The 26038-nt window shown below is 42.8% G+C and overlaps 1 pseudogene; it reads right to left on the reverse strand.

Annotated features, from left to right (window-relative positions):
• LOC135539936 (testis-expressed protein 264 homolog) overlaps positions 1-26038 on the reverse strand; it is a 138921-nt pseudogene that overhangs the window by 79085 nt on the left and 33798 nt on the right.

A 26038-nucleotide genomic window follows, 5' to 3' on the forward strand; every position in this document is an offset into this window, starting at 1 on the left:
AACAAGGGAGTTTCAATTCAAAGTACTGCATCGCTTTTTAATGAGCCCTGATAAACTTAATAAAATGAAAAACGGAATATCCTCTACATTTGAGGCAGTCACTGGCATGAAGAAAAGAAGGAGATACAGGGGTCACAGATAGGTGAGTAGATAACCTGCCTCTACCGGCCGTTCTATTGGCCAACGTGCAATCACTGGAGAATAAACTGGATGAGCTCCGTTTGAGACTATACTACCAACTGGACATTAAAAACTGTAATATCTTATGTTTCACCGAGTTGTGGCTGAATGACTACACTGATAATATACACTTGGCTGGGTTTTCCGTGCATCTAAAGACAGAACAGCTATGTCTGGTAAGACGAGGGGTGGAGGTGTGTGTCTATTTGTCAATAACAGCTGGTGTGTGATGTCTAATATTAAGGTAGTCTCAAGGTATTGCTTGTCTGACGTAGAGTACATCGTGATAAGCTGTAGACCACGCTATCTATATTTTCATAGCCGTCTATTTAGCACCAGAAACCGATGATGGAACTAAGACAGCACTCAATGAGCTGTATAAGGCCATAAGCAAACAAGAAAATGCTCATCCAGAAGCGGTGCTCCTAGTGGCCGGGGACTTTAATGCAGGAAAACTTCAATCAGTTTTTACCAGCACATCACATGCAACCAGAGGAGAAAAAAAAAACTCTAGACCACCTTTACTCCATACACAAAGCAACAAAGCTCTCCCTCGCACACTATTTGGCAAATCTGGCCATAATTATATCCTCCTGATTCCTGCTTACAAGCTAAGTCTAAAGCAGGAAGTGCCCGTGGTTGCTCAATACGGAAGTGGTCAGATGACGCGGATGCTACGCTACAGGACTGTTTTAATAGCAGACTGGAATTAATCCGATAGCATTGAAGAGCACACCAAAGGACTATACCACCTCAGCCACCGGCTTCATCAATAAGTGCATCGAAGACGTCATCCACACAGTAATTTTTTTGCCTTTGTACATATCCCAACCAGAAGCCATGGATTACAGGCAACATCCACACCAAGCTAAAGGCGAGAGCTGCCGCTTTCAAGGAGCGGGACACGAATCTGGACGCTTATAAGAAATCCCGCTATGCCCTCAGACGAACCATCAAACAGGCAAAGTGTAAATACAGGACTAAGATTTGATCCTACTACACAGGCTCTGACACTCATCGAAGATGTCAGTGCTTGCAAACTATTACAGAATAGAAATGGAAACCCAGCTGCGAGCTGCCCAGTAACGCAAGCCTGCCAGACAAGCTAAATACCTTTTTCCGCTTGCTTCGGGGCAAGCAACACTGAAGAATGCATGAGAGCACCAGCTGTTCCCGGACGATTGTGTGATCACGCTCTCCGTGGCCGATGTGAGCAAGACCTTTAAACAAGTCAACATTCACAAGGCCGCATGCGCGGACCAACTTGTAGTGTTTTCACTGACATTTTCAACCTCTTCCTGACCCAGTCTGTAATACCTTCATGTTTCAAGCAGACCACCATAATCACTGTGCCCAAGAATGTGAAGGTAACCTGCCTAAATGACTACCACTCCATAGCACTCACATAGCCAGAAAGTGCTTTGAAAGGCTGGTCATGGCTCAAATCAACACCATCATCCCAGAAACCATAGACCCACTCCAATTCGCATACTGCCCCAACAGATCCACAGATGACACAATCTCAATCGCACTCCACACTGCCCTTTTCCACCTGGACACATGTGAGAATGCTGTTCATTGACTACAGCTCAACGTTCATCACCATAGCGCCCACAAAGCTCTTCACTAAGCTAGGGACCCTGGGACTAAACACCTCCCTCTGCAATTGGATTCTGGACAACTTGATGGCCGCCCCCAGGTGGTAAGGGTAGGCAAAAACACATCTGCCATACTGCTTAGTCCCCTCCTGTATTCCCTTGTTCACCCACAATGGCGTGGCCAAGCACGACTCCAACACCAGCATTAAGTTTGCTGATGACACATCGTTGTCGTCAGCCTATAGGAAGGAGGTCAGAGACCTGGCAGTGTGGTGCCAGGTCAACAACCTGGTATGGCAACTGCTCGGCAACCAACCATAGGGCGCTAGAGGGTAGTGTATACGAACCAGTACATACAGTTGAAGTCAGAAGTTTACACACACCTTAGTCAAATACAATTCAAATTCTGTTTTTCACAATTCCTGACATTTAATCCTAGTAAAAATTCCCTGTCTTAGGTCTGTTAGGATCACCACTTTATTTTAAGAAATGTCAGAATAATAGTTGAGAGGTTGATTTATTTCAGCTTTTATTTCATTCATCACATTCCCAGTGGGTCAGAAGTTTACATACACTTGGTAACATTGCCTTTAAATTGTTTAACTTGGATCAAACGTTTTGGGTAGCCTTCCACAACCTTCCCACAATAAGTTGGGTGAATTTTGTCCCATTCCTCCTGACAGAGCTGGTGTAACTGAGTCAGGTTTGAAGGATCCTTGCTCGCACACGCTTTTTCAGTTCTGCCCACACATTTTCTATAGGATTGAGGTCAGGGCTTTGTGATGGTCACTCAAATACCTTGACTTTGTTGTCCTTAAGCCATTTTGCCACAACTTTGGAAGTATGCTTGGGGTCGTTGTTCATTTGGAAGACCCATTTGTGACCAAGATTTAACTTCCTGACTGATGTCTTGAGATGTTGCTTCAATGTTGCCCCCCCTCCCCCTTTTTGCAAGCCTCCCCTTTTTTCCTCCAAACATAAATGGTCATTACAGTTCTATTTTTGTTTCATCAGACCAGAGGACATTTCTCCAAAAAGTATGATCTTTGTCCCCATGTGCAGTTGCAAACCGTATTCTGGCTTTTTTATGGAGGTTTTGGAGGCTTTTTCCTTGCTGAGCGGTCTTTGATGTCGATATAGGACTTTACTGTGGATATAGATACTTTTGTACATGTTTCCGCCAGCATATTCACAAGGTCCTTTGCTGTTGTTCTGGGATTGATTCGCACCAAAGTACGTTCATCTCTAGGAGACCGAGTGCATCTCCTTCCTGAGCGGTATGACGGCCGCGTGGTCCCATGGTATATATACTTGCATACTATTGTTTGTACAGATGAACGTGGTACCTTCAGGCGTTTGGAAATTGCTCCCAAGGATGAACCAGACTTGGAGGTCTACCATTTGTTTCTTGGCTGATTTCTTTTGATTTTCCCATGATGTCAAGCAAAGAAGAACTGTGTTTGAAGGTAGGCATTGAAATACATCCACAGGTACACCTCCAATTGACTCAAATGATGTCAATTAGCCTATCAGAAGCTTTCTAAACCCACAATTTTCTGGAATTTTGCTAGCTGTTTAAAGGCACACAACTTAGTGTATGTAAACTTCTGACCCACTGGAATTGTGATACAGTGAAATAATCTGTCTGTAAACAATTGTTGGAAAAATTACTTGTGTCATGCACAAAGTAGATGTCCAAACCGAAATTTGTGGAATGGTTGAAAGACAAGTTTTAATGACAACAACCTAAGTGTATGTAAACTTCCGACTTCAACTGTAACTGTGACCAAGCATCCTGCCATACAGGACCTATATACTAGGCGGTGTCAGAGGAAGGCCCAAAAAAGACCAGACTATTTGTATTTAACCCCTCGGTCTATGTTCTAACATTTTAAATTATGTTTTTTTTTTACATTGGATAAAATTACAGACTCAGAGTTAGAAAATGGTATATCATACACTACAGTTGAAGAACAATGGGAAAGTAATTTGAAAGTTGTAACCTCACTTTTGAGCAAATGGCCCTTGAATGTTTGTAACTGTGCTGCTGGCAACAATTTAATTAGGCTTTTTTGCAGACACAGGCCATATTCAATGTGTGTTGAGCGTTTGTAAATTCGTCAGCTATTCTGCACTCTGGCACACCCAGATGAGAGTGCTCTGTCTATCGACAGTTGACTGACAGTTGTTGCAGTAACATCATGAACATTCTATTGAAATGGTTACTTGCATAATCTGGAGATATGCGTTTTATACAACAGCCTTCTGTGTGTTCTCTTTTTGACTCCGCTGCATATTTGCAATCAACTGAGCATTTACACACACTGACCAGCTCATGTTATAGACAGAAGCGTGCAACATGGCAGACTTATCCAAACTCATCTCTCAGTATGTCCAGCCCATCCATTATCTCAGTCAATCATGGCTAGCGGGAAGGTTCCTGTCTTTTTCCATGGCTAAACCAACTAGGCTCATAATTTAACAATTTTATTTGTATTTATAGATAGCATTCAAATGTGTTATTAAGGCACGTGAAAGTTCACAGGTTCCAGAAGGCATTTCTGCCCAAAAACCCATTTTGATTAATCAAAAAAACATTTACGTTCCAATGGCTCTCCTGTGAAGTAGTGAAGCGCGACATACGCTTAGTTTCCTGAAACGAGTCACATATGACATGGATTGAAAAAAGGATTTGCCAGTAGATTGTCGACTTGATTCATGATGATGAATGCTTGTCTAGCATGCTAGCTAAGATTTTGAAAGCATGATGTTGACATCCTGTAGATATCCGGTAGATATCCTGTGATTTGATGTTTTATCTGTGGCCAATGGCCTTGAGCCTTCTTGGATGGGAACTTCTGAGGTAAATCTATGGCAGCACCCAAGGGGCTTGAATTTTCAAGCTCTTTCTGTAGAGTTTGTAGTGTTGTAGTGTCCCCATGAGCGACAGAACACTGAGCAAATCACGGCGCAACAAGAGAGCATTACCAACCCCTTTGCTCTGTATTTTCCACTGGCTGAGCTAGTGCTTTTCCACAAAGCACAGAGGCTAAAAAACCTGGATTTTGGAGCTGCCTTACTGAAGAAAGTAAAAACATGCAAAACAGCTAACAACAAAACAAAAACAAAAAAACTCTGCTCCACCTGCCCTGAATGACGGGTTGCCACTGGTGGCAAGATATACCAGAGGTAAGGGATTGTTGATATTGCAACAACACTCAAACGGCAATTCACCAAGTAGGAACTAAATTTGTTCGAGCCCTCAAAAACTGTTGTCCTCTAAAGATGATAATCTGTTTGCATCTGCCAATTTATTGGCTATCCAGTATCGAGATGACCTGTCACCAGAGCTTCCTATACAGTTAATCTCTTTCCGTAACATGTTGAGGCCACCAATTAAGGAGAATGAGAGGCTTAATTAACGATGTTGCAGAACTGCTGTATTTGAAGCACCACTCCCTTCTGCCCCGTTTCCCTGTTCTTGCTATGGCAATCAAGCTGTTTTTACCATCCCTGTAACAGTCACTTCTGCGGAGAGTTAGTGAGTTATGAGTTTTAGTTTAGAAAACTAAGAAGGATTATGAACTTGGTCTGAGTAAGCTCCACTCATTGCACTGGCATCGTCATACAGTAGCCTTGACCACGGTATTTGTTCGTCGATATCCCCTCATACTTTCAATCAGTATTTTTTTTTCAAGGCCTGAAGCACTTTTTCAGTCACATTCCTGAAGCACAAGAAACAAACACTTAGCATCCTAGTACATGAGTGGAAATTAAATAGGTGTATTAACGACTATTTGGAGGGTTACTGTCAATAATATTTGACAAGTGGATGGGCAGGATTAATACACGCTCCTCCGACTCAGCGGCTCCGGAGACGTGCTCCAACCACCAACGCTGTCTCATGTGCTCCGCAGAAAAATAGATGATGCTGCAGGCAGCATAGAGAAGGAAAATACATGTTTAGAACTGATAAATGTGTCCTGATTCAGGAAACTAGGCGTATGTCGCAAGTCACGACTTAACCTCACTAGGGTAGGGGGCACTATTTTCATCTCCGGATGAAAAGCGTGCCCAAAGTAAACTGCCTGCTACTCAGGCCCAGAAGCTAGTATATGCATATAATTGGTAGATTTGGATAGAAATTATTATAAAGTTTCCAAAACTGTTAGAATAATGTCTGTGAGTATAATAGAAATGATATGGCAGGCGAAAACCTGAGAAAAATCCATCCATCCAGGATGTTTTTATGTTTGTAGTTTTCTTTTGAATGCCATTACAGTATCCATTGACTTAGGACTCAAATTGCACTTCCTATTGCTTCCACTAGATGTCAACAGTCTTTAGAAATTGTTTCAGGCTTGTATTCTGAAATTTTAGTTATTTTTTTTTTTTATTTTTTAAACCTTTATTTAACCAGGCAAGTCAGTTAAGAACAAATTCTTATTTTCAATGACAGCCTGGGAACAGTGGGTTAACTGCCTGTTCAGGGGCAGAACGACAGATTTGTACCTTGTCAGCTCGGGGGTTTGAACTCGCAACCTTCCGGTTACTAGTCCAACGCTCTAACCACTAGGCTAACCACTAGGCTACACTGCCGCCCCAAAAATGAGGGAGTAGGACTAATCTGAATGAGTGGACTCTGTCCCCGAGGTTTTTCATGCGGGCGACCGAGAGCACGCCTTTCTTGTTTTCCTTTTATATTGACGAACCTATTGTCCGGTTGAAATGTTATTATGACTACAACAACCTGAGGATTGATTATAAACATCGTTTGACATGTTTCTACGAACTTTACTGATTTCTTGTCTGTCTGTTGTGACTGCCAAAATGGAGGTTTGTGGATATAAATAGGGACATTATCAAACAAAACACACATTTATTAAGTAAATGGGAGTCTTGTGAGTGCAACCATTCGAAGATCAAAGGTAATTGATTAATTCTATCGCTATTTCTGACTTTGGTGACTACTACTACTTGGCTGGTACTGTTTGTAATGATTTGTCTGCTGGGCGCTGTCCTCAAATAATCACATGGTTTGCTTTCGCCGTAAAGCCTTTTTGAAATCTGACACAGCAGCTGGATTAACAAGAAATTAATCTTGAAGCTGATGCATAACACTTGTATGTTTTATGAATTTGTTTTATGAGTATATCCGTTTTTGAATTTGGCGCTCTGCAATTTCACTGGACGTTGGTCAGGTGGGACGCTACCAAACTAAGAGCAACCGTTGTATGGCATTCCTGACAGGGAGTCGCATCCATGCACGATGATGTATACAGGTAAGATAGCTAGCTAATGTCACATTTTCAGATATTACATGTTTTCTAATTTTGACAGAAATTGGTTTCATTTCAAGATAACGTTAGCTGGCTGGCTCCCTAGCTAATGTTATTATTCATTTCCCAGAGCCGTTTGCTCTTCTAGTTAGAGCCTAATGTTAGCGAGCTAACATTGAACATGGTTGGTTAGCTCCCAGCACTGTGACAATGTTGGCAACGTTTGTTGTTTAACTAGCTAACATTTGTTGGCTGGCTCTTTAGCTAACGTTACATGACACGTGTACATCACCCGTTGAATATGGTCGGTGTCAGTAAATGTCCGCAAAAAAACATAATGAATTTGTTGCCAGCAGAGCTGGTTAGGCTGTTTTCATGTTATCCAAAGGTAAACAAATAATCCGCTAGAGCGTCAAGTGTGCGCTTCGAGAGCGAAACGAGATGGGTGAGGCATAAGCTTAGGGTGAGGGTGTGAACAATCCTGATTGGTGTAGACAAAGAAGAGCTCTTCACTAGATAGCAGAACATTCAAAGGCGAAAAAGGCAATTTTCTCAAAAGTGAGTTTACAAATTGATCAACTTTCAAAGCAGAATTACTTTCCCATTGTTCCTCAAATGCAGTGTATGATATGCCATTTTGTAGCTCTGAGTCTCTACTTTTAAATAATGTTTACAAAAAAACACAATTTCAAATTTTCCTACATAAGACCGAATCCAGGTGGTGAGTCTCAAATGATCGCATCGTACAATAATTAAATGTAATTATTGAATGTTATCAATGGACACTGCTTTGGAAAACCAAAACATACACAGCTTGCCTCTGCTCAAAACTTAAACTTAAGTAAGAAATCATTTGGGTGGCTGCTGGGAAAATCTCCCCCACGATAGTCAAGCAATTCCATTCCGTTCCTAATCTAGTCCGGTTGCAGCCTAAACTAGACCTTGTTTCAAAGCTATCAATAAATAATCTTATTTGTATGCCTAGCAATCACAAATTATTTTGTTTTTAGTTAGGGTTATCCACTCGAAAGGCCCTCAAACTAGTAATTACTTGTGGCAAACTCATCTATCATCCTGAGCACCCACTTCTCCCACATGGTGACCTCTGACGTCACCTCCTAAGAAAATCTTCTCTATAATAGCATTTGTGGCAATTAAATGCAACAAAAGATAATTTTTTAAAGTGTGGTTTTTTAACTCTATAATTTGATAACAAGCATGATAGCTGTACTTTTGGTTTATGGTTGACAGAGCTTGTTGGCCAGTAGCCAAATCGGCGTTTCTCAACGAGTTCAAATCACATGAATGCATCCAACTGGTATTTATGACTTCACAACTGGTAAATTCCCACCTCCCACATGGGAGGCCCAACATAACAATCCCGTCACAACACACACTGCAGGGAACATTGTGAATGCTGAACATTGTAAATGGCATTTAATTTTCCCTCTGTACCAAAACCGAACCTTGACCCCAAAACCGCGGGTTTGGTGAAACATTACACACCTAGTATCTGTAAATACAAAACACTGGAGTCCCTCTCTACCCCCCTGCTGGGTGATTGACAGCTGTCAGTCAAACAGACCCTTAGCTGCCACAATGGTGACTGACAGATAGACATGTGTACTAATAGGAAGGTGAACACAGTACCAATGTATTGACAACCAGGAACACAAACACTTGCCAACAAATACTTGGAAATCCATTTGGCTGATCATTACGGCATCAGCAAACAGCATTGCATGAGTAAAAGGTTAGCCACCACACAACCTCCTCACAGCACTGGATAGCTAGCTGGTGGTCCATTCCACAGTGAGTGGTTGCTGATTTGGTTGTTGTGGTTTATTAGGAGGATACACCTGAAATCCTCTTGGTTCCAACTTCTGCCCACTCGTCAGAGCAGGGCATGAAATATGGATACTGTGGACAAGCAGAACACATTTTCTATGTTAATTCAACAAAAAATGACATGAAAGAAGATGGAGAGGCGCAGCGCGTGAATAAACCATGAGAGGACTGGAGCCAAGAGAATCAAATCTCAGAGCCCTGGAGCAAAACTGGGAAGGTGCCACCATTTAGGCGTGCACATATTATCTATCAATGCAACTATCCACAAAACTAAATGCTAGGGCCAGGAGTGTGACCTAATCAGGAAAGATTCTGGACCCTCCCTATATGCTGCTATTAGATAACCTACACTGAGACGTTGTGGCCATGGGGTACAGTAGTGTAGTGCATTAGCTTGGTGCCAACTTGTTGTAGTAACAGTCTGTCATCCAGAATAATATTGCATAAGATCACATACAACACAGAGCATCAATATTGCATACATTCTTGTAATTTCCCATTCTGTAATTTCTTCCCATGTTTATCATTCTGTTTCTAATCCACTGATATATTGTACAGACAGATGTAGGATCTTAGTTTGACTAGTTTCTCACAGCAGGAAAATAAATGTTAATTATTGGACATGGACAATTTTGTAGGGGTTGATGTATTTTTTGTAAGTGGAAATTACACATTTTAGAAGCCTTTTTAAACCTTGCAAACTTGTAGCATGTTCATTTCCTAATGTGCTGGACATTTCCTGCTCAAATTAAGGTCCTACTTTTGTATATAGAATGGAAAACAAAGCAATAAAACCAGCAGCCCACTCTGATTGATCTCAAAATATTGTTCACTAAGCTCAGGCAGTTACAGTAACATCTTGGGAACATGTACCCATTTTCTTAAAGGTCAAGGCCAATAGCAACCACTAGAACCCACAAGATTAGAACACATACTGTATGTGTTTTACACTGAGTATACCAAATATTAGGAACACCTTGTTAGAGACAAATGACCTGACACTGGAGAAAGCACTTACTATTGGAAAACAAATGGAAGTTGCTCTCGCTGACCTACATAAACTGCAGAGAGCATCTCAGTGGGCGGGGCTTCACACACTGGCTGAAGCACCAGTACAAAATGTGCAGGAAACCACTGGGGGGTGATGTTGATCTAATTGTTGCTTCAGCATCTACATGTCCAGCAAAGGGGCAATGCTTGTTGTCATTGAGCAGCGGCAGGATAGCGTCGAGCAGATGCAGGTTGAAGTTCACCAGTATCCATTAACTTTGTACATGATGACTCAGTTGAGTTCAAGCAAAGTGACTGCTACATTGAGAGTGTTAAAACCTCACTGGTGAGTGACACTGGAGCAAAAGTGTCACTTTTGAACAAAGCCACTTATGACCCATTCTGCAGAGGCCAACAGTATTCCTCTACAGCTACAACCACTCACCGATCTCAATCACTGCCAGTCTTTTAGAACAACAAAACCACACCGGCCAACCAGTTCTATGTTGCAACAGATGGTGCTAACATCCTCTGACTGGACTTACTTCCTGCCCTAGGGTTCAAGCTGTCAGATTCAACTGGTGCACATGTGCATCATGTTTACACCAGCGCCTACGGAGTACTTACAACTGTTTGAGGGACTAGGTCACCTCGGAGGTTGACCATTGGCCTACAGTCAACAAAGAGGTAATCCAGCCATTGCGGAGGGTTCCGCTGACCCTTCGGGAGCCCGTTGACAAAGAACTTCACAACTTCCTGGAGGATGACATCATCGAGCTCATTGACCCCTCGCCATGGGTCTCAAACATGGTTATTACGTCTGAGCAAAATGGCAATCTTTGGATCTGCATGGACCTCAGGGTCGTGAACAAATCGATTTCCCCGACAAGTACCCACTACCAACTGCTGAGGAGCTCACAACCCATTTTTATGGGTCCACGTTATTCAGCAAACTAGACCTGAGGCAGGGATACCTCCAGGTTCCCCTGCCACATAAGAGTCGAGATCCCACGGAGTTCATAACATACAGGGGGCTGTTCAGGTACAAACGCATGCCATTCAGTCTCAGCTCCACACCCAGCTCTTTCCAGAATCACTCTTCTCCTGGCAGGCATCCCTGGAGTGTCAATCTATTTGGATGACATTGTGGTGCACGGTGCATCACAGACAGAGCACAATTCTCTCTTGTAGTAGGTGTTTCTTTGAGAACAGAGCCAGAGTCAACACTGAAAAGTCTGTGTTAAGAGGTGTCAGATGTTGAGTTCCTTGGATACAGGCTCTTCAGCCAGGGCATCACCCCCATCTTGTTCCATGTGGATGCCATTTTCACCTTACCTGAGCCTCAGTCCGCAGCACAGCTGGTGTCATTCCTCGGCATTGCACTTACGGTTTCTTCCAAACTATGATGAGACAACAGCACCTCTTTGACGGCTTCTGAAAAAAGACGCACCATAGACATGGACTCGAAATGCTGTGCAGGAGCTTAAAACCTCTCAGGGATCCCTTAACCGTGAATCCCGTTAGGGATAGATTTGACAACATCCAGTGAAATTGCAGAGCGCCTAATTCAAACTACAGAAATATAAATATTCAACATTCATGAAAATATAAGTGTAATACATCAAAATAAAGCTTAACTTCTTGTTAATTCAGCCGCTGTGTCAGATCTCAAAAAGTCTTTACGGCGAAAGCACACCATGCGATTATCTGAGGACAGCGCCCCTGCATACAAACACATGAAAATAATTTATCAACCAGGCAGGTGCGACACGAAAGTCAGAAATAGCCATATAATAGATGCCTTACCTTTGAAGATCATCTTTTTGCAATCTCATATGTCCCAGTGACACAATGAATGGTTGTTTTGTAAAATAAATTTATTTCCACAAAATGTCAATTTATTTGGCGCGTTTGATTCAGAAATACACCGGTTCCAACATGACTATAAAGTATCTAATAAGTTACCTGTAACTTTGTCCAAACATTTCAAACAATGTTCATAATCCAACCTCAGGTATCCTAAAATGTAAATAATCGATAAAAATTTAAGACAGGATAAACATTTTCCAATACAGAAGAAAAATTACACGGAGTGAGCTCCTGTTCATGCGCAACAAAATAAGTTTTGGAAAACACAATGACCTCAAAAAAATGTTTCCCTTAATGGATTGTGCTCAGGGTTTTGCCTGCCAAATCAGTTCTGTTACACTCACAGACATTATTTTTAATAGTTTTAGAAACTTCAGAGTGTTTTCTATCTAAATCTACTAAATATATGCATATGGATCCCGCTGGCATGCAAATTAAATCAGAAAGGTCCATTCGCCTGTGGGGGATCATTTCCTGACCTGTCTGTTCACACCTTCACCTCAACACCAGGCTCAGTTCAGGGTACTTCCACCAGTCAGGCCTCAAATGCCTGCAGTTCCCCTCCCACCAGCTGCACCTCGGAACACTGGGAGACCCCAACGGGTCATAGCTCCTCCCTCGAGGCTTAAAGTCTCTGTAAATGAGAGTGGGGTGGGGGAAATGTTGTTTTCAGTAATATGGTGTGCTCAGTTGAATATGGTTGCTTTAAGAATGTAATCAGGCATGTTGTGCGTGTACAGAGGTGTTAGGATTGGATGAGTGAGTTTTGTACGAGTTGTTAATATGAAGTAAAGACGTTCAGTTTAATTGCACAACAAGCCTCCATGCATTTGTAGCACCATGTAGATCATATGTCGGGCAGAGAGAGCGCCCGACAGCTGGTTGTGTGAAGCAGCTTACCTAAGACCGACAGCAGTAGGGGTAGGAAAACGGTAGGACATTTTTTTCCAAGTTAGGATATCTACCAGTAAATGCTAAGACAAGAATAGGTATGCATCCCAACTTTTCATGTTTGTAAACTGTGTTTCATTCAGTGAGCAATAAAACTGGCCTTTTGTGGCTGTGTTGTACTTCTCCTTCAAGGCACTGTCACACTGGATGTCTATGAGCTCCAGTTGTGTGCCTGATGGTGCTTTCCCGCTGTCGAAAGACAGGGGGCATGATACAACCTCCAGCTCATTCTCAATCTTGCCAAAGTATGCGACGCGGTGGGAGAACCCAGCATGCAAGTCGCTCAATGTGCTACTGTAAGTCACAGTGCGGCGCAGCTGTGTGGGCACGTTTAGTGCTGCCAGTGTCGGGAAATGAGCGAGAGACCAGTTGCCTCTTTTGTCTGGAGAACAACATAAGTTTGGCCTTGAACCCTTGCACATTGGAAGAGTTCATGCACAAAAACACCCTTTCCCCGGAGCTTCACGTTTAGATCGTTCAGATGTCCCTGTATGTCCACACCAAAAGCAAAGTCGGCCAGCCTGTCTGTGTTTTGTAACTCAGGGAAGTCATCAGTTTTACCAACCGTATCCAGGAACGTAACAATCTCCGCTCTCAGCTCCCACACACATCGGAAGACTTTCCCCAGGCTTAGCCAGCGCACATTTGAGTGATATAAAACATCTTGGTGCTCTGCCTCTGTGTCATTGACCAGCTCAATGAGCTGACATTCGTTAAGCCCCCTTGCACGTATAAAGTTCACAACAATTTTGACAACATGTCTGAGCTTCTACACGCTTTTACACAGGGCTTCCTGATGAATGATACAGTGGAGAAATATATATTCCTCAGAGTTTGGACTTTCTTCTTTTACTTTGTCTTGTAATATGTTTAGTAGCCCAATGTTCTTACCGGTTAGATTTGGTGATCATTCTGTTGTGACCTTAGTAAGTTACTCCACGGTAGAGATACATTTTTTCCAAGCAAGCAGACACACTGTTGTATAAGTCTGAGTCGCAAGCAGACGCACTGTTGTATACATCCCTGGTTGTCCAATCATCAATTCCATTGCAAGAATTTCCTCTGTTATTTCAAAGTTATCATTAATTATTCTGAAAAAATGTGTAAAAGTTAAGCAATGTCTTTGATGTCAGTACTCTCATGCAGTGCGATAGAAAAGTCCTTTGTTTTCTTTTCAGCTTGGAGAACTGCTCGCCTATCACGTCCACACACCTGGTGATGGTTCTGAGTGATAAGCACATTTTCTCTAATTGGCTTTTACTGACTGTACAAAGTATGCTAGCAGTCTCCACTTTACAGTCTTTCACAAATACCCCTTCGGCAAAAGGTTGCTATGCTTTGCAATTTTATGTGCCACTATGTAACTTGACTTAGTTACTGATTCTTGAGTAGAGGACTGTTTGGTAAACAGTATTTTTTTTTTTACATTTAACCTTTATTTAACTAGGCAAGTCAGTTAAGAACAAATTCTTATTTTTATTTTACAATGACGGACTACCGGGGAACAGTGAACTGCCTTGTTCAGGAGCAGAACAACTGATTTTTACCTTGTCAGCTCGGGGATTTTACCTAGCAACCTTTTGGTTACTGGCCCAATGCTCTAACCACTAGGCTACCTTCTCCCCATAAAGGAAATGATAGTTATGATAGTTAGCATGCTTGCATAAAAAAATAACGACTGAGGTTGTATTCCTTCGAAACTGTTAGATTTTCTTGGCATATCATCCTTCTGTCCCACGCCAGTGAAAAAGTATTTTGGTGTCCATTCTTTATTGACCACACGAAATTGAGTCCATTTTTCCCCCTTTTCACCACACTCATTTTTCATAAATGTTTTCAAGCATGGACAGTAGATTCAAAGATAGTGAGCACAGACTGTCTGAATGTAGGCCTAATACCAGCAGCGACTAGGCTACAGTGCCATTGATCGTAGATTTTTCTATAGCATGGAAGAAGTCATTTCTAGGTTTAAAAAACCCCCGCAAAAATGGCTCGCAGGCCGGATTGAAGTGCCCCAACGGGCCGAACTCAGCCCATGGACCATACTTTTCCCCCCACTGGTGTAGGGCCTACATGTCTACCAATATGTAGCCGTCCAATGTCCATTTGTTCATAAAAATTCCCTCACAAGTGCACTAAATAACTGCTAGCCAAAAATAACTCTGGCTGGTGTGCACCTGAATTAAATGGTAATTACACAAAAACCTCAATATTTCCCCCCTAAAGGAACATTAGCTATCTAACTGGGAGTCTCCTGAGTGAAAGCATCCGAAGTTCTTCAAAGGTAAATGATTTAATTTGGTTGCTTTTCTTATTTTGGTGAAAATGTTGCCTGCTGCCAGCAGAGCCTAGCATAGCATTATGCCATGATAAATTTACACAAATGCTTGTCTAGCGTTGGCTGTAACGCATATTTTGAAAATCTGAGATGGCAGTGTTGTTAACAAAAGGCTAAGCTTGTGTTTGAATATATTTCATTCATTTCATTTGCGATTTTCATGAATAGGAAAAGTTTCTAGGGGTATTTATGTCCGCTGCGTTATGCTAATTCGTTTGAGGCTATGATTACGATCCCGGATCCGGGATTGCGAGTTTCAAGATTAAGCAATTTTTTTTGTTTTTCTATTAAAAAAGGTGAGTCCTTCTCCCACTTTCTTTTTTTGTTTGTTGCTGTGGTATCATTTTGGTATTAAGTATCGATTTTTCTAATTCTTCCCTCAAGAGCAGGTATTCCCAAACTGGGGTACGCGTACCCCCATGGGGTTCCATTTGGGTGAGGTTTTTTTCTCGCCTAAGTAGCCTCATTACACAGCCAAAAATAAAATTAAACCATCTAGTGTTCAGCGAAATAACAACACAATGTCAAATACAGGAAGCCTAGTCAAATAATTAACATCCAATCACATTAACCGCTACTCTCACGGGAATTCCACTAACGGTCCGTATGCAACCAAACGTAGCTGCGGCTCATTCTGTTTGCTCGAAAATTGATAAACGGTCCGCGTCCCATACTATTATGGAGGACTCTTCCTGCTGCCGCGGATATGGCTGGGACAATGCTGGGGGAAAAGGCCAAAAAAACTATACAAACAATGGCTTCAACAAACAACACTGTTTCACAACGCATCAGTGACATGGCAGGAGACGCTTTGAAACAATTACTGCTTTGCATACAAGCCAGTGAATTCTATGCCTTACAGCTGGATGAGACAACAGACGTGGCGGGCCTGGCACAGCTCCTGGTATATGTCCGTTATGTTTATGGGGGGTCAATTAAGGAAGACATCCTCATCTGCAAACCACTGGAAACCAGGACAACAGGAGAAGATATTTTTAATGTAATGTATTTTTAATGACATCAAATGGACTTTGGTGGTCAAGATCTGTTGGCATCTGTACTGATGGTGCAAAAGCCATGACAGGGACACATAGTGGAGTGTTAACATGTGTGCAAGCAGTTGTTCCCGACTCCACTTGGGTACACTGCAGCATCCACTGAGAGGCTCTTGCTGCCAAAGAAATGCCTGACAGCTTGAAAGATATTTTGGACACTACAGTGAAAATGCTTAACTTGAACTCTCGCCCCTGAACTCTCGTGTATTTTCTGGACTATGCAATGATATGGGCTGTGACCATGTAATGCTTTTACAACATACAGAAGAGCGCTGGTTATCAAGGGGCAAAGTATTGACACGTTTTTTTTAAATTGAGAGACGAGCTTAAAGTTTTCTTTACTGACCATAATTGTCACTTGTCTGACCTCTTGCATGATGACGAGTTTTTCACAATACATCACCTATCCGGGTGATGTTATTTCTCGCCTGAATGATCTCAATCTAGGATTACAGAGACTCTCCACAACTATATTCTATGTGCGGGACAAAATTGAGGCTATGAGAACCATTGGGAACCACTGATATAGAGGATTTAGCAGAAAATAGCACGTCACTCCTTTCTTTGCTGTTACAGTCAATCTATCCAAATCAATGTAAAACACAGGAAATGCTCATTTAAAAGATGGCTAGTCCTTATTAGCCTGGTTCTGCATGGAATGCAGGCACATTAGGAGACACAGGCCAGGTCAATTATTCAGCTGAAGTCAGAGTTTACATACACTTAGGTTGGAGTCAATAAAACTAGTTTTTCAACCACTCCACACATTTCTTGTGGCTGCGGTCCCTGTACAGGGATCAAAATCAGCGGAAATTCCAGAGCGCCAACTAATAGTACTCGATACAACTCAAACTTTCATTAAAACACACATGCAGGGTACTCAATTAAAGCTACACTCGTTGTGAATCTAGCCAACATGTCAGATATTTAAAATGCTTTTCGGCGAAAGCATGAGAAGCTATTATCTGATAGCATGCAAACCCCAGAAATACACGAAGGGGACGTAAACAAAATAATTAGCGTAGCCGGCGCTACACAAAACGCAGAAATAAAATATAAAGCATTCATTACCTTTGACGAGCTTCTTTGTTGGCACTCCTATATGTCCCATAAACATCACAATTGGGTCTTTTTTTCGATTAAAATCGGTCCACGTATACCCAAAATGTCCATTTATGAACACGGTCAGATCCAGGAAAAAACTCAGTTTCAAAACGCAACGTCATTTTTAAAATTAAAAAAGTTGCCTATAAACTTTGACAAAACACTTCAAACTACTTTTGTAATCCAACTTTAGGTATTAGTAAACGTTAATAAACGATAAAATTGAACACGGGGCGATCTGTATTCAATAGCAGCAAGTCTTGAAATCATCGTCCATATTCTACCTTTCATAACTTCCTCCGGTATACCCGACGACAGGAAGTGCCTATTACTCATTTGACCAAGGATTAACTTCAACCCAATTCCCAACACTGGCGACATCGTGCGGAAGCTGTAGGAACTGTAAACCGGTCGCTATCTATTTTCCCTTGCCATAGACAATACAGAGACTGGCGGATTCATTTTTTTTTTTGTGTTTTTTTTGTGAACAGTTTTCCTTGGGATTTTGCCTCCTTCACACGTTATGTTATAGTCACAGACATCATTTAACCAGTTTTATAAACTTCAGAGTGTTTTCTATCCACACATACTAATCATATGCATATACTATATTCCTGGCATGAAATTTTGCGTGATTTTTAACAAAAAGCTGCGAAAATTCCATGGGACCACGCAGCCGTCATACCACTCAGGAAGAAGATGCGCTCGGTCTCCTAGAGATGAATGTACTTTGGTGCGAAAAGTGCAAATCAATCCCAGAACAGCAGCAAATGACCTTGTGAAGATGCTGGATAAAACAGGTATAAAAGTATCTATATCCACAGTAAAATGAGTCCTATATCGACATAACCTGACAGACCGCTCAGCAAGGAAGAAGCCACTGCTCCAAAACTGCCATAAAAAAACTGCATATGGGGACAAAGATCATACTTTTTGGAGAAATGTCCTCTGGTCTCATGAAACAAAAATAGAACTGTTTGGCCATTATGACCATTGTTATGTTTGGAGGAAAAAGGGGGAGGCTTTCAAGCCGAAGAACACCATTCCAAAGGTGAAGAATGGGGGTGGCAGCATCATGTTGTGGGGGTGATTTGCTGCAGGAGGGACTGATGCACATCACAAAATAGATGGCATCATGAGGCAAGAAAATTATGTGGATATATTGAAGCAACATCTAAAGACATCAGTCAGGAAGTTAAAGCTTGGTCGCAAATGGGTCTTCCAAATGGACAATGACACCAAGCATACTTCCAAAGGTGTGGCAAAATGGCTTAAGGACAACAAAGTCAAGGTATTGGAGTGGCCCATCACAAAGCCCTGACCTCAATCCTATAGAAAATTTGTGGGCAGAACTGAAAAAGCGTGTGACCTAAGTTAAACAATTTAAAGGCAATGCTACCAAAAACTAATTGAGTGTATGTAACTTCTGACCCACTGGAAATGTGATGAAAGAAATAAAAGCTGAAATAAATCATTCTCTCTACTATTATTCTGACATTTCACATTCTTAAAATAAAGTGGTGATCCTAACTGACCTAAGACATGGAATTTTTACTTGGATTAAATGTCAGGAATTGTGAAAAACTGAGTTTAAATGTATTTGCCTAAAGTGTATGTAAAACCTCCAACTTCAACTGTATATATTATTTATTTTAAACAAAAATAGTGCAACCAAATCATGTGCTGGTGCCACCAACTGAAAAAGTTTTTGAAAAAGTTTGTGTAGAAACCTGAAGAGATCTGGGTTGTTTAAGTCCCGGCTCAGCTAAGTGTATTACTAAATGGACTGGAGCTGTACGTTTCCCCTCCTGTTTTGGCTCGGGGGGACAATTGAGAGAGAATTTTGTATGAGTCAGCCCTGGAAATAACATCCTGATGAATGTGACCTGCAGAAAAGGTGCATTAACAAAGATCAGGCAGAGCTCGCTTGCAATCCCGTTAATAAAATGTGCCCGTTTCTCCTTTATGCCCTAATTTCTCTCCTTTCACTATCAAGCCTTTGATTCTGGGAGCTCTGCCTACACAGTCCTTGCAGTCCTTATACTGTAGATACACACTCCTACGTATGTACGCTGCAGCTGTTTTTACTGCTGCAAAGGCACAGACACACACAGCGAAACAGTCACACACAGAAACAGTGATATAAACACTAACACATGCCAACAGTAAATAATCCATCTGTCTTTGTAAAATCACTGAATAATAACAAATCTGAAATGTACTGAAATGTAAGGAGTTTGACTGTGTTGTCTGACATGTTGTTTTATGTGAGTGTGTCTGTGAGACAGCTTTCTTCCTGCCAGAGATGACTATGATGGCGCCGACAGAGATGTCGCCTCGCTTCGCGTTCTTAGGTGCATCAAAGCTGGGACTGAGAGATTGAAAAACAAGCTTCTATCTCAAGGCCATCAGACTGTTAAATAGCCACCACTAACTCAGAGAGGCTGCTGCCTACACTGGAAACTTTAATAAAAGGATCCCTAGTCACTTTAAAACAATAACACTTTAAATAATGGCACATTAATAATGTTTACATATCTTACTTTACCCATATCACATGTATATACTGTATTTTATATAATCTACTGCACCTTGCCTATGCCGCTCGGCCATCGGTCATCCATATATTTATATGTACATATTTTCATTCCCCCCTTTAGATGTGTGTGTATTAGGTAGTTGGTGGGGAATTGTTAGATTACTTGTTAGATTTGTGTTTAGTAGGTAGTTGTTGGGAGTTGTTAGATATTACTGCACTGCTGGAACGAGAAGCACAAGCATTTCGCTACACTCACATTAACATCTGCTAACCATGTGTATGTGACCAATAAAATGTCATTTTGATTCATTATTTTTTTTTTTTTTGAGTTAGTGGGTGAGAGATTAGGAGAGCTAAGCTGGAGAGGAGGTGGGCTGTTGGACCGTGGCGTGGGAGAGCTCCAGGGAGCAGCTCTGCACTTAACCTGTTTTCCTGACAGCCAACATGTAGCCTGGTCTCTAGGAGACGATAGAGACTAGAGTCTAGAGTGAGGCAAGGGCCCTGGGAGACAGACAGGCAGGCGGGCTGGGCATATGGCCAGTGGGAGAAAACACATGTACTGAAGTATGGCAGAATGCATGAAATCCACTGTGCCAGCTCACCCACTTAACCCTTCTGTTGCATTGTCAGTCTTTCTAATGCCAGGAAGCCTCTCACTGGCTCTTGTGCTAAAACTCTAAATGGATTTTACTTGCCTTTTAGAGATATGACGAGGCCCTCTCGTCTCCTCCCCACCCTGCTCAATTAATCATACCCAGGCACTACTCTTGTCCCACACTCCAGCTTCACACCAGCCCTCTAATTTCCCTCCATTATTCACTAACCTAGCCATGGCCCCTATGCATAAGCTACTGACAGCGCTAACCCCGCTAACACACAGCCCAGTGCATCACTCACACATTGACTCCTCAGCTAAAGGATGTTAATGGTAGCGAGTCTGTGGACAGAGACTGGGGCAGAGGATTTACTGACCTGGCACAGTGCCTAGGTCAACTGCTCAGCAGCTGATGGACTCTGATAAGCAGCGTTATGGGCCTCACGCAGGCGAAGGAGAGTGGAGCATGGCACTTCCACCGCCCTGAGTAGGAGAGGATGCCGCTTCCACCGCCCTGACATCAGCTATAGGAAGGCTGGTGAACACATACACTGCCCATGGTTATGTAACAGAAGGCATAATGTGGTGTGAGATTATCACTTGGTTTGATGGCTACATCCTTTTTGCTGATCTGCTTCCACTTGGTGTAGTAGCTCCCTTAGTCATGGAACACCAAGGTGAAAGGCTACCATTAGCCTTCAACAGACCTCATAATGTAGTTCTGAGTTCAGGTTTTATCGTGGTCTAGCATGGTGCTGAAAGTAATGCATAATGTCATGTCAACAGCCAAACCCACTCAAGCTTTTCAATAATTATCTACATGTGACAAGTGGCTATTTTGGGACTGATCTGATGTGCTGACAGGGCTGTATCAGTGCAGTGGGCAGAGACTAAGTTGCGTGTTGCTCTCTTGCCTTCCTCCTCTTTGCCCACCAATGCACCTCTACAACAGATGGCTCAACACATCAAAGAGTCACTACCATGCCATACTGGCACTGTTGGCATCACCCTAGCAACTGTCAGCACAAACATGGTCAGTGTGCCCAGGGGAAAGAAATCCTTGTCAACTACCTATAATCATCATCTCCAGCACCAAACCAGTGTCTACATATTTCTTCTTAGACATCACATGGTAGGATTGAAACTAAGTTATTTTAAAAGGAAGGTAGGTATTTTTATTTTTTTAAAGGAAGGTATTTGCTTTCTCTCCACATCACCGCGAATCTCAAAGTTTGAATATCTTTTAACTATATATATTTTTCTACAAAACTTAGAAATGTTGACTCTGGTATTGTGGTTGGGATAATGAAAATGAGGTTGAAAAGTGTTGGAGTTGGCCTTTAACAGCTGACGAGAAATCTGCACACACAAAATGTATATGGTAAAGCCTGAAGCCCAGCACTCCCATTGCTCCCCAGCTAGATCCATCACACACACACACACACACACACACACACACACACACACACACACACACACACACACACACACACACACACACACACACACACAAATCATATCACATCACATCCAGGGCATTGCGCATGCAGAGGGATGCCTCTGAATGAATCCATGTGTGTAAATGTCATCAGTAAATGTCAATAGCTTTTCTGGGGCCAGGCCTGAGGACATGGAGGCTCAGTATATGACCCACACCTACCTTCAATTCCTGCCCCTTCATCCATTCTTCATCTGCTCAAAAGAAATCCTCTGCTTAGCGTGATGAATTAAACAACACATTCAGCAGAGAGATGGAGGATTTTAGACAAAGACAGAGCAGAAAAGAGGACGTTTTGTGAGCATAGGACTGCAGTTATCTACAAAGGGACATAAGGGAAACTGCTGTGGGCAGGTATCGTGAAAATTAATTTTCATGTATGAGGTACGCACACATCCTAATTGGCGAGGTGCAGGCTGAGGAAATGTACATTTTCAAGAAATAATTTGTTTCAGAGCAAGAGTGTGTCACTACATCCTATGTCTCATGAAAAGAAAAGCAGTGGAAGATTGGTACCAAAGGAGATCCCGTAACCAATTGTGCTATTGTGTATGTTTTTTCAAGTTATTTGTAACTTTTGGTATATAATTTTTCTGCCACTGTGTCTTATGACCGAAAAGAGCTTCTAGATATCAGGACAGCAATTACTCACCCCATACTGGAGGAAAACTTTTTTTCTTCAACGAGTCAGACGGGAAGGATTTACTTCAGACGCCCGACAAGGCCCTCATCGCTGTCATTCACAGGAGAAGGAGATGGAGGTATCGGGGACAAAGGTCTGAGTGCCTTGTAAGGATACGACGCCGAGAGGGTAATCTACCTTTACCATAGCCAACTCACAATCAATCAATAATAAAATAGATGGAACTACGATCATGTTTATCCTGCCAACAGAACATTAAAAACTGTAACATCTTATGTTTCACCGAGTCGTGGCTGAACGATGACATGAATACAGCTGGTGGGTTTTAGGCTTTTTCGGCAGGATAGAACAGCGTCCTCTGGTAAGACAAGGGGTGGCGGTCTATGTGTATTTGTAAACAACAGCTGGTGCATGAAATCTAAGGAAGTCTCAAGGTTTTGTTCGCCTGAGGTAGAGTATCTCATGATAAGATGTTGAACACACTATTTACCAAGAGAGATTTCATCTGTATTTTTCATAGCTGTCTATATACCACCACAAACAGACACTGGCACTAAGACCGCACTCAATGAGCTGTATACGGCCATAAACAAACAGGAAAACGCTCATCCAGAGACGTAGCTCCTAGTGAACGGTGACTTTAATGCAGGGAAACTTAAATCAGTTTTACCTCATTTCTACCAGCATGTTAAATTTGCAACCAGAGGGAAAATAACTCTAGACCACCTTTGCTCCAAACATAGAGATGCGTACAAAGCTCTCCCTCGCCCTCCACTTGGCATATCTGACCATAATTCTATCCTCCTGATTCCTGCTTACAAGCGAAAACTAAAGCAGGAAGCACCAGTGACACGGTCAATAAGAAAGTGGTCAGATGAAGCAGATGCTAAGCTACAGGACAGTTTTGCTAGCACAGACTGAAATATGTTCCGGGATTCTTCTGATGGCATTGAGGAGTACACCTCAACAGTCACTGGCTTCATCAATAAGTGCATCGATGACGTCATCCCCACAGTGACCGTACGCACATACCCCAACTAGAGGCCATGGACTACAGGCAACATCCACTAAGCTAAAGGGTAGAGCTGCCACTTTCAAGGAGTGGAAGCTTACAAGAAATCCCGCTATGCCTTCCGACGAACCCTCAGACAGGCAAAGCGTCAATACAGCACTAAACTTGAATCGTACTACACCGGCTCCGACGCTCGTCGGATGTGTCAGCGCTTGCAAACTATTACAGACTACAAAGGGAAGCACAGCCGTGAGGTGCCAAGTGACACGAGTCTACCAGATGAGCTAAATTACTTCTATACTCGCTTCGAGGCAAGTAACACTGAACCATGCATGAGAGCATCAACTGTTAAGGATGACTGTGTGATCACGCTCTCGTTAACGATGTGAGTAAGACCTTTAAACAGGTCATCATTCACAAGGCCGCAGGGCCAGACGGATTACCAGGACGTGTACTCCGAGCATGTGCTGACCAACTAGCTATTGTCTTCACTGCCATTGTCAACCTGTCCCTGACTGAGTATGTAATACATACATTTTTCAAGGAGAGCACCATAGTCCCTGTGCCCAAGAACACTAAGGTAACCTGCCTACGTCTGTAGCCATGAAGTGCTTAGAAAGGCTGGTCATGGCTCTCAACAACACCAATATCTCAGAAACCCTAGACTCACTCCAATTTGCATACTGCCCCAAAAGATCCACAGATGATGCAATCTCTATTGCACTCAACATTGCCTGTTCCCACCTGGACAAAAGGAACACCTATGTGAGAATGCTATTCATTAACTACAGCTAAGCATTCAACACCATAGTGCCCTCAAAGCTCATCACTAAGCTAAGGACCCTGGGACTAAACACCTCCCTCTGCAACTGTATCCTGGACTTCCTGATGGGCCGCCCCCATGTGGTAAGGGTAGGTAACAGCACATCCTCCATGCTGATCCTCAACACGGGGGCCCCTCAGGGGTGTGTGCTCAGTCCCCTCCTGTACTCCCTGTTCACTCATGAACAGGCATGGGTCCTCAGATCCTCAAAATATTCTACAGCTGCACCATCGAGAGTATGACTGGTTGCATCACTGTATGGCATCTTCTTCTCTGCCTCTGATGGCCCAGTACATCACTGGGGCCAAGCTTCCTGCCATCCAGGACCTCTATAACAGGCGGAGTCAGAGGAAGGCATGTACCCTGTCAGAGACTCCAGCCACCCTAGTCATAGACTGTTCTCTCTGCTACTGCATGGCAAGTGGTACCGGAGTGCCAAGTCCAGGTCCAAAAGGCCTCTTAATAGCTTCTACACCCAAGCGAAAAGACTCCTGAACAGCTAATCAAAGGAATACCCAGAACCCTCTTTTACGCAGCTGCTACTCTCTGTTTATTATCTATGCATAGTCACTTTAACTCTACCTATATGTACATATTACCTCAATTACCTTGACTAACTGGTGCCCCCTCACATTGACTCTGTGCCAGTACCCCCTGTATATAGCCTCACTATTGTTATTTTGCTGCTGCTGTTTAATTATTACTTTTATTTTCTACTTTTTTTCCAGAACACTTTTTTCTTCTTAAAACTTTTTAAAGCATTGTTGGTTAAGGGCTTGTAAGTAAGGTCCCAGAGAAGGACAAGCAAAGGCTCAATGTGGTGGCTTAATTATATGGAAGCCATACGGTATGTACCACATAGAAATGAAGAGGACTCCAATGATAGTGTATGGTACATACCATGATGTAGTTGTGGAGCTCGGGGTAGACTTTGTAGGAACCCAGCCAGTGGGACAGGGGGTGGTGGAAGGGAAGGTGGTGGTCACAGCCAGGGACACCTCAGGAAGGGACAGCACCTTGAAGCCAAACTTTTCGTACAGCTTCTGGAGATCCTCGTCAGGCTGCTCCTCTCCCTCGTTCAGGATACTGCCCACGATGTAGCGACACTGGTCATCAGGCACCTGAGAGAGAGTGAGAGAGAGAGAGAGAGAGAGAGGAAAGAGGAGAGAGAGGGGGGGGGATACAAGATGCGACCAAAAAGTGATTTCAATATTCTCAGTACATATAAATCCCCATCCATCCTCCCAGCCCGCCAGTCAGACCAGCTCGTACAAGAAAACAACAGAAGGCAGAAGGAATGGGAGAATCTTTAAACAGCAGTGTGTGCGTGTACATCAGACAGTAAGCTGTCAATCACACTGGGCTCCAGCCTGGCTGCAGGCTTTCTGGTAGATGGTGAGACAGCGATATAAGAGTGACACGAGGCCAGATTTCAGAGACATGGCTGGTTGGCTGGGCGCTGCTTCTGTAGGCCTGTGAAGGTCCTCCTCTATGTGACTGTTGCCGTCTGTGGAAGCTGGCATGGCACAGGGTCACAGATGGCATCCAGCGCTAATCATCAACATCGCTGACAGCCCCATACACACACCTTATAATTATACCATTCACAATTCATCCCCCTATTTACAATTCATCCCCCTTTTCTCCTTTCTCTCCCCCTAGCCACACTTATTCAATACAAGTTTTCACACCATAAAGAAACCAGGCTAGGACCTG

The sequence above is a fragment of the Oncorhynchus masou genome, chromosome 5, assembly GCF_036934945.1.
Source record: "Oncorhynchus masou masou isolate Uvic2021 chromosome 5, UVic_Omas_1.1, whole genome shotgun sequence".
NCBI classification, from domain to species: Eukaryota; Metazoa; Chordata; class Actinopteri; order Salmoniformes; family Salmonidae; genus Oncorhynchus; species Oncorhynchus masou.